The 15,101-nt window shown below is 38.5% G+C and overlaps 1 protein-coding gene and 2 pseudogenes across 1 annotated transcript in view; all 3 read left to right on the top strand.

Moving 5' to 3' along the window:
* PCDH15 (protocadherin related 15) overlaps positions 1-15,101 on the top strand; it is an 817,584-nt gene that overhangs the window by 244,778 nt on the left and 557,705 nt on the right. The gene's annotated exons all lie outside the window — the stretch shown is intronic.
* Positions 6,481-7,860, top strand: LOC132507585 (cytochrome c oxidase subunit 2-like; annotated as a pseudogene).
* Positions 7,610-8,578, top strand: LOC132507584 (ATP synthase subunit a-like; annotated as a pseudogene).

The following is a 15,101-nucleotide window of genomic DNA, read 5'->3' on the forward strand; positions in this document are numbered from 1 at the left end:
TACAACTAAGAATACTCTACCCAGCAAGGCTCTCATTCAGATTCAATGGAGAGATCAAAAGCTTTACAGACAAATAAAATCCAAGAGAATTCAGCACCACCAAACTAGCTTTACAACAAATGTTAAACTTCTCTAGGCAAAAAAGAACAGGCCAAAACTAGAAATAAGAATTATGCAATGGAGAAGCTCACCAGTAGAGGTAAACACACAGTAAAGATAGGAAATCATCCTCACACAAAGCTAGTAGGAAGGTTAAAAGACAAAAGTAAAATCTATATCCACAATCAGCGGTTAAGGGATTCACAAAACAATTAGATGTAAAATATGATATCAAAAACAGTAATCATAGAGGGGAGGAGAGTACAGATGCAGGTTTTTTTTTTAATACATTTGAAATTAAGAGATCAGCAACTTAAGTTGTGTGTGTGTGTGTGTGTGTGTGTGTGTGTGTACAGTCTATATATACATAGACTGCTATGTAAAAACCTGGTGGTAACCACAAACCCAAAATATTGATATACATATACACACAAAAAAATAAAAAGGAATCCAAACACAACACTAAAGATAGACATCAAATCACAAGAGAAAAAAACAAAAAAGAAAAAAAAAGCCCTACTAAAACAATTAACAAAATGGCAATAAGAACATACATATCAATAATTACCTTAAATGTAAATGGACTGAATGCTCCAATCAGAAGACAGAGTGGCTGAAGGGATACAAAAATAAGACCTATATATATGCTGCCTATTAGAGACTCACTTCAGATCTAAAGACACACAGAGACTGAAAGTGAGGGGTTAAGAATAATTACTCCATGCAAATGGAATCAAAAGAAAGCTGGAACAGCAATACTTATCAGACAGAATAGACTTTAAAGCAAACTGTTACAAGATACTGCATAATGCCCAAGTGATGAATCCAAAAATGTATAACAATTATAAATACATATGCACCCAACATAGGAGCACCTCAATACATAAGGCAAATATTAACAGACATAAAAGGAGAAATCAACAATAACACAATAATAGGAGACTTTTAACACCCCACTTACACCAATGAATAGATTATCCAGATAGAAAATCAATAAGGAAACACCGGCCTTAAATTACACTTTAGACCAGATAGACTTAATTGATACACATGGAGAGCATTCTACCTGAAAACAGTGGAATACAGATTCTTTAAGTGCACATGGGACATTCTGCAGGGTAGATCACATGCTAGGCCATAAAACAAACCTCAGTAAATTTAAGAAAATAGAAATCATATCAAGCATGTTTTCCTACCACAATACTATGAGACTAGAAATCAACTATAATAAAAAGATTGTTAAAAACACAAACACATGGAAGCTAAACAGTATGCTACTAAACAACCAATGGATCACTGAAGAAATCAAAGAGAAAATCAAAAATTACCTAGAGACAAATGAAAACAAAAAACACAATGATCCAAAACCTGTGAGATGCAGCAAAAGCAGTTCTAAGAGGGAAGTTTATGGCAATACAAGCATACCTCAGGAAACAAGAAAAACCTCAAACAATCTACCCTTATATCTAAAGGAACTAGAGAAATAAACAAAACCCAAAGTTAGAAGGAAAGAAATGAAAGATGAGAACAGAAATGTGAAACAGAGACTAAGTAGAAAAAAAATCAATGAAACCAAAAGCTAGTTCTTTGAAAAGATAAACAAAATTGATAAACTTTAGCCAGACTCACCAAGAAAAGAAGGGAAAGGGCCCAAATCAATAAGATCAGAAATGAAAAAGAAGTTACAACCAACACTACAGAAATACAAAGGATCATAAGACACTACTGCAAACAACTATATGCCAATAAAATGGACAACCTAAAAGAAATGGACAAATTCTTAGAAATGTATACTCTCCCAAGACTGAACCAGGAAGAGAAAATATCAACAGACCAATTTACAGTAATGATATTGAATCAGTAATTTAAAAACTCCAACAAACAGAAGTCCAGGACCAGATGACTTCACAGGCAAATTCTCCCAAACATTTAAAGAGTTTATATCTATCTTTCTCAAACTATTCTAAAGAATTACAGAGGAAGGAACACTCCTGAACTCCTTCTATGGGGCCAGCATTGCCCCGATAGCACACAAAAAAAGGAAAATTACAGGCCAGTATCACTGATGAACACAGATACAAAAATCCTCAACAAAATATAAAACTGAATCCAACAATACATTAAAAGGATCATATACCATGATCAAGTGGGATTTGTTCCAGGGATAAAGGAGGGTTCAGCATCTGCAAGTTAGTCAGTGTGATAATAACCATAGGATCATCTCAATAGATGCAGAAAACGCTTTTGACAAAATTTAACATCCATTTATGAGCCTCCTTTTGGGAGGAGGAAGAAGAGATCCACAGCCCTGCCATGCTCCGAGGCCCCGAATTGAGCCACGGTGGGTGGGAGCTTCTTTGGTGATTAGGAAGTTTTGAGAAGCAGGCATCAATCATCAGAGTGGAGAAAGTGGGGACGGGGTGGGGGGGGCAGCTGGCACTTCCATGTATCTCAGGCTGGGGTCCACAACATTGCCCCCTATTACCTCTTGGTCGGGGGAAGGAAAAGGGACTCCAATCATGTCCTATCCAAATGCACATGAGGCTTTGGAGGGAACCCCTCCCTGCATGCTTTATCTGAGTCCCCCTGCCCACCTGCTCCATCCCCAGAATCTCCAGCTTTGGAAGTGGCCTGGATAGGGAAGTTGTTTTACACTTAAAGAAGGATATGGAATAGTATGTCCCATGGCAGAGTGAAGAGATTAAGCATGAGATCAGATTGATGGACCCAACCTATAAGCTACTGTATTTTGTGGGATGGAATATCTCAGGAGTAAGGAAGGGTTTTCCACATCTTGTCCCCTCATAAACCCCTCTGGGATAAGGTGCTGAGAACTGTCCCAAGCAGTGGGTTGTGATGCTGGGCAAAAGGGGTGATTGAGGGAATGGCTGCAGACCTGCTGCTTCTAAGCTCACTCCCACCCCATTTTGGGCCAATACAATTTTATTTATTTGCTCCCTTGGATGACTCTACCTTGGTTCCCACTTTCTTCAGGATGCCAATTGCACTAGCTATGGGCGAATGACATATCTTGTGCATTTCAACTTTTTTTTCCCCATAATATTCTGGTTTTGTATTTTTGTATATTTTAATCTAAGGCCCTCATTCCTGAACTGTGTTCTCAGGTACGTGAACAATCTCAGGGATAAGTGGGCAGCAGCTCCAGGTCTGCATAGCAGGAATTCCTTTCATTGCTGTATCACCAGAGAGAACAACTATTTGGAGTGTGTAGTCTATTGCATAATGACTTAACTAGTAATAATTTAGCAAAGAGATCTTAAGTTAAATTACCCGAAACCAGACGAGCTACTTATAAGCAGTAACTAGAACAAACTCATCTATGTGGCAAAATAGTGAGAAGACTTATAAGTAGAGGTAAAAAGCCTAATGAGCCTGGTGATAGCTGGTTGTCCAAGAAAGGAATTTCAGTTCAACATTAAACAATACTAAAACCCACATCAAGTTTCAACGTATGTTTAATTGTTAGTCTAAAAAGGTACAGCTTTTTAGAAATGGATACAACCTTTACTAGAGAGTAATATAAAACTTAAACCATAGTTGGCCTAAAAGCAGCCACCAATTAAGAAAGCGTTCAAGCTCAACAACAAAAATAAGTTTTAATTTCAACAATAAGTAAAATAACTCCTAGCCTGACTATTGGACTAATCTATTTAATTATAGAAGAAATACTGTTAACGTGAGTAACAAGAAAAATTTTCTCCTCGCACAAGCTTTTATCAGTGACTGATAATATACTGATAGTTAACAGCCAATAAATATAACCCAACACTAAACTATTTATTAAACATACTGTTAACCCAACACAGGTGTGCACTAAGGAAAGATTAAAAAAAGTAAAAGGAACTCAGCAAACACAAACCCCGCCTGTTTACCAAAAACATCACCTCTAGCATAACCAGTATTAGAGGCACTGCCTGCCCAGTGACAATCGTTAAACAGCCGCGGTATCTTGCCCGTGCAAAGGTAGCATAATCACTTGTTCTCTAAATAAGGACTTGTATGAATGGCCACACGAGGGTTTTACTGTCTCTTACTTTTAATCAGTGAAATTGACCTCCCCGTGAAGAGGCGGGGATAACACAATAAGACGAGAAGACCCTATGGAGCTTTAATTAATCAACCCAAAAAGCACAAAATAATACCACCAAGGGATAACAAAGCTTTATATGAGTTGACAATTTCGGTTGGGGTGACCTCGGAGTACAAAAAACCCTCCGAGTGATTAAAACCTAGGCCTATTAGCCAAAGTATAATATCACTTATTGATCCAAAATTTTGATCAACGGAACAAGTTACCCTAGGGATAACAGCGCAATCCTATTCTAGAGTCCATATCGACAATAGGGTTTATGACCTCGATGTTGGATCAGGACATCCTAATGGTGCAGCAGCTATTAAGGGTTCGTTTGTTCAACGATTAAAGTCCTACGTGATCTGAGTTCAGACCGGAGTAATCCAGGTCGGTTTCTATCTATTACGCATTTCTCCCAGTACGAAAGGACAAGAGAAATAAGGCCAACTTTAAAAAAGCGCCTTCAAACAATTAGTGACCCAGTCTCAACCTAATAAACTAGTGCAAACATACTCTGCCCAAGACCAGGGCTTTGTTGAAGTGGCAGAGTACGGCAATTGCATAAAACTTAAGCTTTTATACCCAAGCTTTTTATACTTGGTCTTTTTTATAAGACCAAGAGCCTTCAAAGCCCTAAGCAAGTATAATTTTACTTAACCCCTGCCCAATAAGGATTGCAAGACCATATCTCACATCAATTGAATGCAAATCAAACACTTTAATTAAGCTAAATCCTCACTAGATTGGAGGGATACATCTCCCACGAACTTTTAGTTAACAGCTAAATACCCTAATAAACTGGCTTCAATCTACTTCTCCCGCCGCGAGAAAAAAAAGGCGGGAGAAGTCCCGGCAGGATTGAAGCTGCTTCTTTGAATTTGCAATTCAAAATGATTACTCACCACAGGACTTGGCAAAAAGAGGACTTTACCCCTGTCTTTAGATTTACAGTCTAATGCCTACTCGGCCATTTTACCTATGCTCATAAACCGATGACTATTCTCTACCAATCACAAAGACATTGGTACTCTGTATTTACTATTTGGCGCCTGGGCAGGAATAGTGGGTACTGGTCTAAGCTTGTTGATTCGTGCTGAATTAGGTCAGCCTGGCACACTTATCAGAGACGACCAACTTTATAATGTTCTAGTAACAGCCCACGCCTTCGTAATAATTTTCTTTATGGTTATACCTATCATAATTGGGGGATCTGGAAACTGACTAGTTCCCTTGATAATTGGAGCCCCTGACATAGCATTCCCTCGTCTAAACAACATAAGCTTCTGACTACTTCCCCCTTCCTTTCTACTACTGACAGCATCTTCAATAATTGAAGCCGGCGCAGGTACAGGCTGAACTGTATATCCTCCTCTAGCCGGAAATCTAGCACACGCAGGAGCCTCAGTAGACCTTACTATTTTCTCTCTGCATGTAGCCGGTGTATCTTCAATCCTTGGGGCTATTAACTTCATTACAACTATCATTAATATAAAACCACCCGCTATAACCCAATACCAAACACCTCTCTTCGTGTGATCAGTCTTGGTCACAGCAGTCTTACTCTTACTATCACTACCCATCTTAGCAGCTGGAATTACCATACTATTAACTGATCGAAACCTAAACACAACCTTTTTCGACCCAGCAGGAGGAGGCGACCCAATCCTGTATCAACACCTATTCTGATTTTTTGGTCATCCCAAAGTATATATTCTAATTCTGCCTGGCTTCGGAATAATTTCACATATCGTTACCCATTATTCGGGGAAAAAAGAGCCTTTTGGGTATATGGGAATAGTATGAGCTATAGTTTCTATTGGTTTCCTGGGTTTTATTGTATGAGCTCATCATATATTTACAGTTGGAATAGACGTAGACACACGAGCATACTTTACATCAGCCACTATAATTATTGCTATTCCTACAGGAGTAAAAGTTTTCAGCTGACTGGCAACACTTCACGGAGGAAGTATTAAATGATCTCCCGCCCTAATATGAGCTTTAGGCTTTATTTTCTTATTCACAGTAGGAGGTTTAACTGGTATTATCCTGGCTAACTCATCCCTAGACATTATTCTCCACGACACCTATTATGTAGTTGCCCATTTTCACTATGTACTTTCAATAGGAGCTGTTTTCGCCATCATAGGGGGTTTCGTCCACTGATTTCCACTATTTTCAGGCTATACACTTAACCCAACATGAACAAAAATCCAATTCATAATTATATTCGTAGGTGTAAATATGACATTCTTTCCACAGCACTTCCTAGGCCTATCTGGAATACCTCGTCGATACTCCGACTATCCAGATGCCTACACAACATGAAATACCATCTCATCAATAGGCTCCTTCATCTCACTGACAGCAGTCATACTGATAATCTTCATTATCTGAGAAGCATTCGCATCTAAACGGGAAGTATTAGCAGTAGACCTCACCTCCACAAACCTTGAATGACTAAACGGATGTCCTCCACCATATCACACATTTGAGGAACCAGTATATGTTAACCTAAAATATTCAAGAAAGGAAGGAATCGAACCCCCTCTAATCGGTTTCAAGCCAACATCATAACCATTATGTCTTTCTTTATGAGTGAGATATTAGTAAAGTCTTACGTAACTTTGTCAAAGTTAAATCACAAGTGAAAACCCTGTATATCTCCATGGCATACCCTTTCCAACTAGGCTTACAAGACGCAGCATCACCTGTTATAGAAGAACTCCTACAGTTTCATGACCACGCATTAATGATTGTTTTCCTAATTAGCTCCCTAGTCCTCTATATTATTACCCTAATACTTACAACCAAATTAACACACACTAGTACAATAGACGCTCAAGAAGTAGAAACTATTTGAACTGTCCTCCCAGCCGTTATCTTAATTATAATCGCCCTACCTTCTCTATGAATTCTCTACATAATAGACGAAATTAACAATCCCTCCCTTACCATAAAAACAATAGGACATCAATGATATTGAAGCTATGAATATACTGACTACGAAGACCTAAATTTTGACTCCTACATGATTCCAACCTCGGACCTAAAACCAGGAGAACTACGATTGCTAGAAGTAGACAATCGAATGGTCCTACCCATACAAATAACAATCCGAATACTAGTTTCCTCAGAAGATGTATTACACTCATGAGCTGTTCCTTCCCTGGGTCTAAAAACAGATGCAATTCCTGGACGCCTAAACCAAACAACCCTGATATCAACACGACCTGGCCTGTTCTATGGACAATGTTCCGAAATCTGTGGCTCAAATCACAGCTTTATGCCAATCGTTCTCGAATTAGTACCCTTAGAGAACTTTGAAAAATGATCTGCATCCATATTATAACTTCATTAAGAAGCTAAACTAGTGTTAACCTTTTAAGTTAAAGATTGAGAGTTATAAACTCCCCTTAATGATATGCCACAACTAGATACATCAACATGACTCCTTACTATTCTCTCTATGATCTTTACCCTCTTCACATTACTTCAACTAAAAATCTCAAAGCATTTTTATTCTCCTTCCCCCAAACCAATGTGCACTAAATTACAAAAACAACAAACCCCTTGAAATTACACATGAACGAAAATCTATTTGCCCCTTTCATAATCCCGATTATACTAGGTATTCCTATCACTACTCTAATTATTATATTTCCCACCATACTATTCCCAACACCAAATGGATTAATCAATAATCATATAATCGCTATCCAACAATGACTAACCAAACTTACATCAAAGCAACTGATAGTTACACATAGCCTCAAAGGACAAACCTGATCTCTAAAACTTATCTCACTTTTCCTATTCATCGCTTCCACAAATCTTCTTGGAATATTACCCCACTCATTTACACCCACTACTCAACTCTCTATAAATTTAGGCATAGCTATTCCATTATGAGCTGGCACTGTCATTATCGGTTTCTGTAACAAGACAAAAATATCCCTAGCCCACCTTTTACCACTAGGCACACCCACTTTCCTGATCCCTATATTAGTAATAATCGAAACTATCAGCCTATTTATTCAGCCTTTAGCTCTAGCAGTACGGCTAACAGCTAACAACACAGCAGGTCACCTATTACTACACCTAATCGGAAGTGCAACTCTTGCATTAATAGATATTAGTCTATTCACAGCCCTCATCACATTCACCATCCTCACCTTATTAATCATCCTCGAATTCGCCGTAGCCCTAATCCAAGCCTACGTATTCACCTTACTAGTAAGCCTATACTTGCAGGACAATACATAATGACCCACGAAACCCACTCATATCATATAGTAAACCCCAGTCCTTGACCACTTACAGGAGCTCTCTCAGCATTTCTTATAACATCAGGCCTAATCATATGATTCCACTTCAACTCAATAATCTTACTGACTTTAAGCTTTTTGACAAACACCCTAACAATATACCAATGATGACGAGATACCGTTCGAGAAAGCACTTTCCAAGGCCACCACACACCAACCATTCAAAAAGGACTTCGATATGGTATAATCTTATTTATCTTATCAGAAGTCCTATTCTTTACAGGCTTCTTCTGAGCTTTTTACCATTCAAGTCTTGCCCCTACTCCTGAATTAGGAGGCTCCTGACCACCAACAGGTATCCACCCTCTAAATCCACTAGAAGTCCCACTCCTCAATACCTCCGTGCTATTAGCTTCCAGTGTATCTATCACTTGAGCCCATCATAGTCTCATAGAAGGCGACCGCAAACATATACTCCAAGCTCTTCTCATCACAATCATACTCGGCCTCTATTTTACCCTACTTCAAGCATCAGAATATTATGAAGCCCCATTTACAATCTCAGACGGAGTTTATGGATCTACCTTCTTTGTAGCCACAGGCTTCCACGGACTACACGTCATCATCGGATCAACTTTCCTTATCGTCTGCTTTATACGCCAATTAATATTCCACTTTACATCAAATCACCACTTGGGCTTCGAAGCCGCTGCTTGATACTGACATTTCATAGACGTTGTATGATTATTCCTCTATGTATCAATCTATTGATGAGGTTCGTAGTCCTTTTAGTATTAACAAGTACAAATGACTTCCAATCAGTTAGTTTCGGTACACCCAGAAAAAGAACAATAAACCTTCTATTAACGCTACTGACGAACACAACCCTAGCCTTACTACTCATACTTATCGCTTTTTGACTCCCCCAACTAAACGTCTATGCAGAAAAAACCAGCCCTTACGAATGTGGCTTTGATCCAATAGGATCTGCTCGCCTACCTTTTTCCATAAAATTTTTCCTAGTAGCAATTACTTTCCTCCTCTTCGACCTAGATATTGCTCTCCTGCTCCCCTTACCTTGAGCAATCCAAACAAATAACCTAACAACAATACTCCTTATGGCCCTATTCCTAATCTCCCTACTGGCAGCTAGCCTAGCCTATGAATGAACCCAAAAAGGCCTAGAATGAGATAAATATGATACTTAGTTTAAAATAAAACAAGTGATTTCGACCCACTAGACTGTGATCTAAACTCACAAGTACCAAATGTCTCTAGTCCACATTAACATTTTAATCGCCTTTACAATATCCCTCACAGGTTTATTAATATACCGATCCCACCTAATATCTGCATTACTATGCTTAGAAGGCATAGTATTATCATTATTTATTCTAGCAGCCCTTACAATCCTAAACACACACTTCACTCTGGCCAACATGATACCAATCATCCTCTTAGTATTTGCAGCCTGCGAGGCAGCTATTGGACTAGCCTTATCAGTCATAGTTTCCAATACATATGGTACCGACTACGTACAAAACCTTAACCTCCTTCAATGCTAAAATTCATTATTCCTACTATTATACCTTTAACTTGACTATCAAAAAGTAACTTTATCTGAATTAATACAACTCACAGTTTACTCATCAGCTTTACAAGCTTACTTCTACTTAACCAATTTAACAATAACAGCCTCAACTACTGTTTAACATTTTTCTCTGACTCCCTTTCTACACAACTCTTAATATTAACAATATGACTTCTTCCCTTGATATTAATAGCAAGCCAATCTCACCTCCTAAAAGAACCACTTACCCGAAAAAAACTCTACATTACAATACTAATTATACTACAAACCCTCTTAATTATAACCTTTACTGCTATAGAATTAATTATGTTTTATATTACATTCGAAGCCACATTAATTCCTACTCTCATTATCATTACCCGTTGAGGCAACCAAACAGAACGACTTAACGCAGGACTCTACTTCTTATTTTATACACTCATAGGATCTCTCCCCTTACTAGTAGCACTAACATACCTACAAAATACAGTAGGCTCCCTAAATTTCCTATTATTACAATACTGAGCCCAACCACTACCAACTTCCTGGTCTAATACTTTCATATGATTAGCTTGCATAATAGCTTTCCTAGTAAAAATACCCCTTTACGGTCTACATCTTTGATTACCTAAAGCACATGTAGAAGCCCCTATTGCAGGTTCAATAGTCCTTGCAGCTGTACTACTAAAGCTTGGAGGATAAGGCATACTACGAATCACATCGATTCTTAATCCCCTAACAGAACACATAGCCTACCCTTTCCTTGTACTAACCCTATGAGGAATAATCATAACCAGTTCTATCTGTTTACACCAAACAGATCTAAAATCACTAATCGCATACTCCTCAGTCAACCACATAGCACTCGTCATCGCAGCTATCCTTATCCAAACCCCTTGAAGTTACATAGGAGCTACCGCCTTAATAACTGCCCATGGCCTTACATCCTCCATATTATTCTGTTTAGCAAATTCAAACTACGAACGTATTCATAGCCGAACCATAATCCTAGCACGAGGCCTACAAATTTTTTTCCCACTAATAGCTATCTGATGACTGTTAGCATGCCTAACAAACCTCGCCCTACCCCCTACCATCAACCTGATCGGAGAACTACTCGTAATTATATCAACTTTCTCATGATCAAACCTCACTATCATCCTCATGGGAACAAATATTGTAATCACAGCCCTCTACTCCCTATACATACTAATCATAACACAACGCAGCAAACACACACACCATATTAACAACCTTACCCCTTCTTTTACACGAGAGCATACCTTAATGGCCCTACACATTATCCCCCTCCTACTCCTGTCGCTAAACCCTAAAATCATTCTAGGACCTCTCTATTGTAAGTATAGTTTAAAAAGAATGTTAGTTTGTGAAACTAAAAACAGAAGACAAAAACTTCTTACTTACCGAAAAAGTATTTCAAGAACTGCTAATTCATGCCCTCCACACTTAACAATGTGGCTTTTTCAAGCTTTTAAAGGATAGTAGTTATCCATTGGTCTTAGGAACCAAAAAATTGGTGCAACTCCAAATAAAAGTAATAAACTTATTCACTTCCTCCACCTTACTCACACTACTCATACTGATCACCCCTGTCATAGCATCTAGTACAAACCTCTACAAAAACAAGTACCAACATTATGTAAAAAATATAACCCTCTTTGCTTTCATCACCAGCTTAATCCCAATAATAATATTTATCCATACAAATCAAGAAATACTCATTTCAAACTGACACTGAATTACCATCCATACCCTTAAATTAACACTCAGCTTTAAAATAGACTACTTTTCACTTATATTTATACCCGTAGCATTATTCATTACATGGTCTATCATAGAATTTTCAATATGATATATACACTCCGACCCTCACATCAACCAATTCTTCAAATATCTACTTATTTTCCTCATTACCATACTTATCCTCGTCACAGCTAACACCTCTTCCAATTATTTATCGGATGAGAAGGAGTAGGGATCATATCTTTCCTACTAATTGGCTGATGATTCGGATGAACAGACGCTAATACAGCCGCTCTTCAAGCAATCCTATATAATCGTATCGGAGACATCGGATTCCTTCTGTCCATAGCCTGATTCTTACATAATACAAACGCATGAGACTTACAACAAATCTTCACACTCAACCAAAATCCCCCAAACCTCCCTCTTATAGGACTCACATTAGCCGCAGCTGGAAAATCAGCCCAATTTGGTCTACACCCCTGACTACACTCAGCAATAGAAGGTCCCACCCCTGTTTCAGCCCTACTCCATTCAAGCACAATAGTCGTAGCAGGAATTTTCCTACTTATCCGCTTCTACCCTCTAACAGAAAACAACAAATTTATTCAAACAACAATACTTTCTCTAGGCGCCCTCACCACTCTATTCACAGCTATCTGTGCCTTAACCCAAAATGATATCAAAAAAATTATTGCTTTTTCCACCTCCAGTCAACTTGGCCTAATAATAGTAACGTTAGGCCTCAACCAACTGCACCTAGCATTCCTGCACATTTGTACACACGCTTTCTTCAATTTTTTCAATTAGAGGTGGCTTTTCTGCCATAGTGTCCTCTTGAAACCCCTCCCTCTTCAGTGTTTCATGGGAGACTACATTTGAACTGGGTCACCCCATGACTTGGTCTCCTACTGAAAGATTGGAAATTGGTCTGAACAGGAAAAGGTGGTGCAGAGAGGTTAGGAGAGTTTTGTTTGGAATCAGAGCATAAGCAAAAACAGTAAAATTAAATTTCAGTGTATCAATTTTATAAAGCAGTTTAGGTTACGGTGATTTAGCAGAACACAGGAAAGCAAGAAAATGTGTCACACTTATACCAAATTAAGGATGCTGAGTTATGCTACTTATGTATGCAACTTTAATTTTGTTTAACACTCTGTGCCAAAATAAACTTTATTCCCTATAACTTAAAATGTGTGTGTATATTATACATATATATGTGTGTGTGTATACGTGTGTGTGTGTATATATATATATATATATATAATAGTTTATTATGTATAGTTAATTCCACTGTTTTGGCTGCAATAAAATCCACTTTGAAAAAGTGAAAAAAAAAAAAAAGGTGCAGAGAGGGGAAGCCAAAGTTAGGTGAAGGTCATCTGTATGTGTGATAAAGGATTCCTGGTTCCAGACTTCCAATTCCAGGGCACAGGACTCACTTTATATACCACATCCTTCACTGGATTGGGCTAGGCCTACCATGCACAACAGGGTGTATGTGGGTGTTTTTTGTAAAAAATGTGAGCTGGTAAGAATAGGTTTTAAGAATGATGCCTCTGTACCCATCTTGAGCTGCCCAGGGATGGATATATGAAGCAAGGACAAAATCCTTAACTTTTAACAATTCTGGGCTTTACCTCCTTGGCTTCCAGAGAGATCATCAGCAGTGGCTTCTTTATGGTTCCCAAAGTCAGTGTCCTGCCCTGCTGCAGCAGTGATAAGTGTCATGGTAGCTAAAGGAGAAAAGGTTTTTGTTTTGTTTTGTTTTGTTTTTACAGGCTGTGAGATCACTGCAAACCTACCTCAGTGTGTTGTAATGGAGCAAATGCAATAGAACACACTTGGTGATGTGTGTCTGATCCTGGCTTCTTGTCACCCCCAATTGCTGCCCCGCTCTAATTATTGTATTTGTCTGGGCTTTGTAGGACTTCACAAGTAATTGATTTGGTGATTGCTAGGTGGCCTAGTTTGTGTAAATATGATGTGTTGCTCTTCTCCATGTCCTTTTGGGGTTTTATTGTTTATAAACTTTTTTATGTTGAGAAAAATAGGCAAAGAATCTTTGACAAAGTGTTCTGCACCAGGCAAAAAAACTCCGAAAGATAAGCATGGGGGCCCCTCTTCTTGAAGTGAGGGTCTTGAACTATATTTCTTTTGTGTTCCTCTTCCCCTATTTTCTATTTTGAACAAGATCTTCTGTCCTAAAAACTAGATTTCTACCCCCTCCTGTATTTCCCCCTTCTCCCCCTTTAAAAAATAGACCACACACCTATACATTTAATTTGTGGGGTGTCTGCAATTCTTAAATGATTTGTGCAAAAATCCTGAAGAAGCTAAGAACCCTCCTCTCTTGTTCCCAATCTCCTGAATCAAGACCATTCCTTGAGGCTATTCATGCCAGACAAACTGCTGTCTTTGGATGGATTAAAACCTACTTTAGTCTTTAATCCTAGGGTAGAGAGAAGCAACGAGGGGGCCTTCCATGTAGAAAGTGGCTTGGGAGACCAAGAAAGGAAAGATGAATGTATATCCAAGGAAAGACGAATGTATATCCAAGTCACTCAAGAACTTTTATGCATGTGCAAGAAACTTATGTCAAAGTGGCTACAAGATTATTTCAATAGGAGACGGAAGAATATAACTCCGTGTTTACTGCTAGAAACCAAAGCTTTGTGTGAAATCTTGAATTTATGGGGAGGGAGGGAGGGTAGGAAAGCAGGTGCCTGTTTGTTCTTTCCCTCATCCTGAACTGCAGGAGGCTGAGACTCCTCAGGCTTTGGCGACCCCATCTGGGGAGTGTTTATTTGATGGTTGATTTTGCTATGCCGGGTACTTCCTTTCCTGTTTGGTATCATTTTGTAACACACATGCTGACCCTTTTCCCTTTCCCTTCTTTTCTCTGGGAAAATACAATGAATAAAGACTTATTGGCACTGAAAAAAAAAAAAAGTGACCATACTACCCAAGGCAATCTACAGATTCAATGCAATCCCTATCAAATTACCAATGACGTTTTTCACAGAACTAGAATAATTTTAAAATTTGTATGGAAACACAAAAGACACTCAATACACAAAACAATCTTGAGAAAGAAGAACAGAGCTGGAGGAATTACACTCCCTGACTTCAGACTATACTACAAAGCTACAGTAATTAAAGCAGTATGGTATTGGCACAAAAAGAGACACATAGATCACTAAAACAGAGTAGAGATCCCAGAAATAAACCCACACACTTATAGTCAAATGACCTATGACAAAGGAGCCAAAAAAATACAATGGAGGCAAGACAGTCTCTTCAATCA

Source organism: Lagenorhynchus albirostris, chromosome 16, assembly GCF_949774975.1.
Source record: "Lagenorhynchus albirostris chromosome 16, mLagAlb1.1, whole genome shotgun sequence".
Classification (NCBI taxonomy): domain Eukaryota; kingdom Metazoa; phylum Chordata; class Mammalia; order Artiodactyla; family Delphinidae; genus Lagenorhynchus; species Lagenorhynchus albirostris.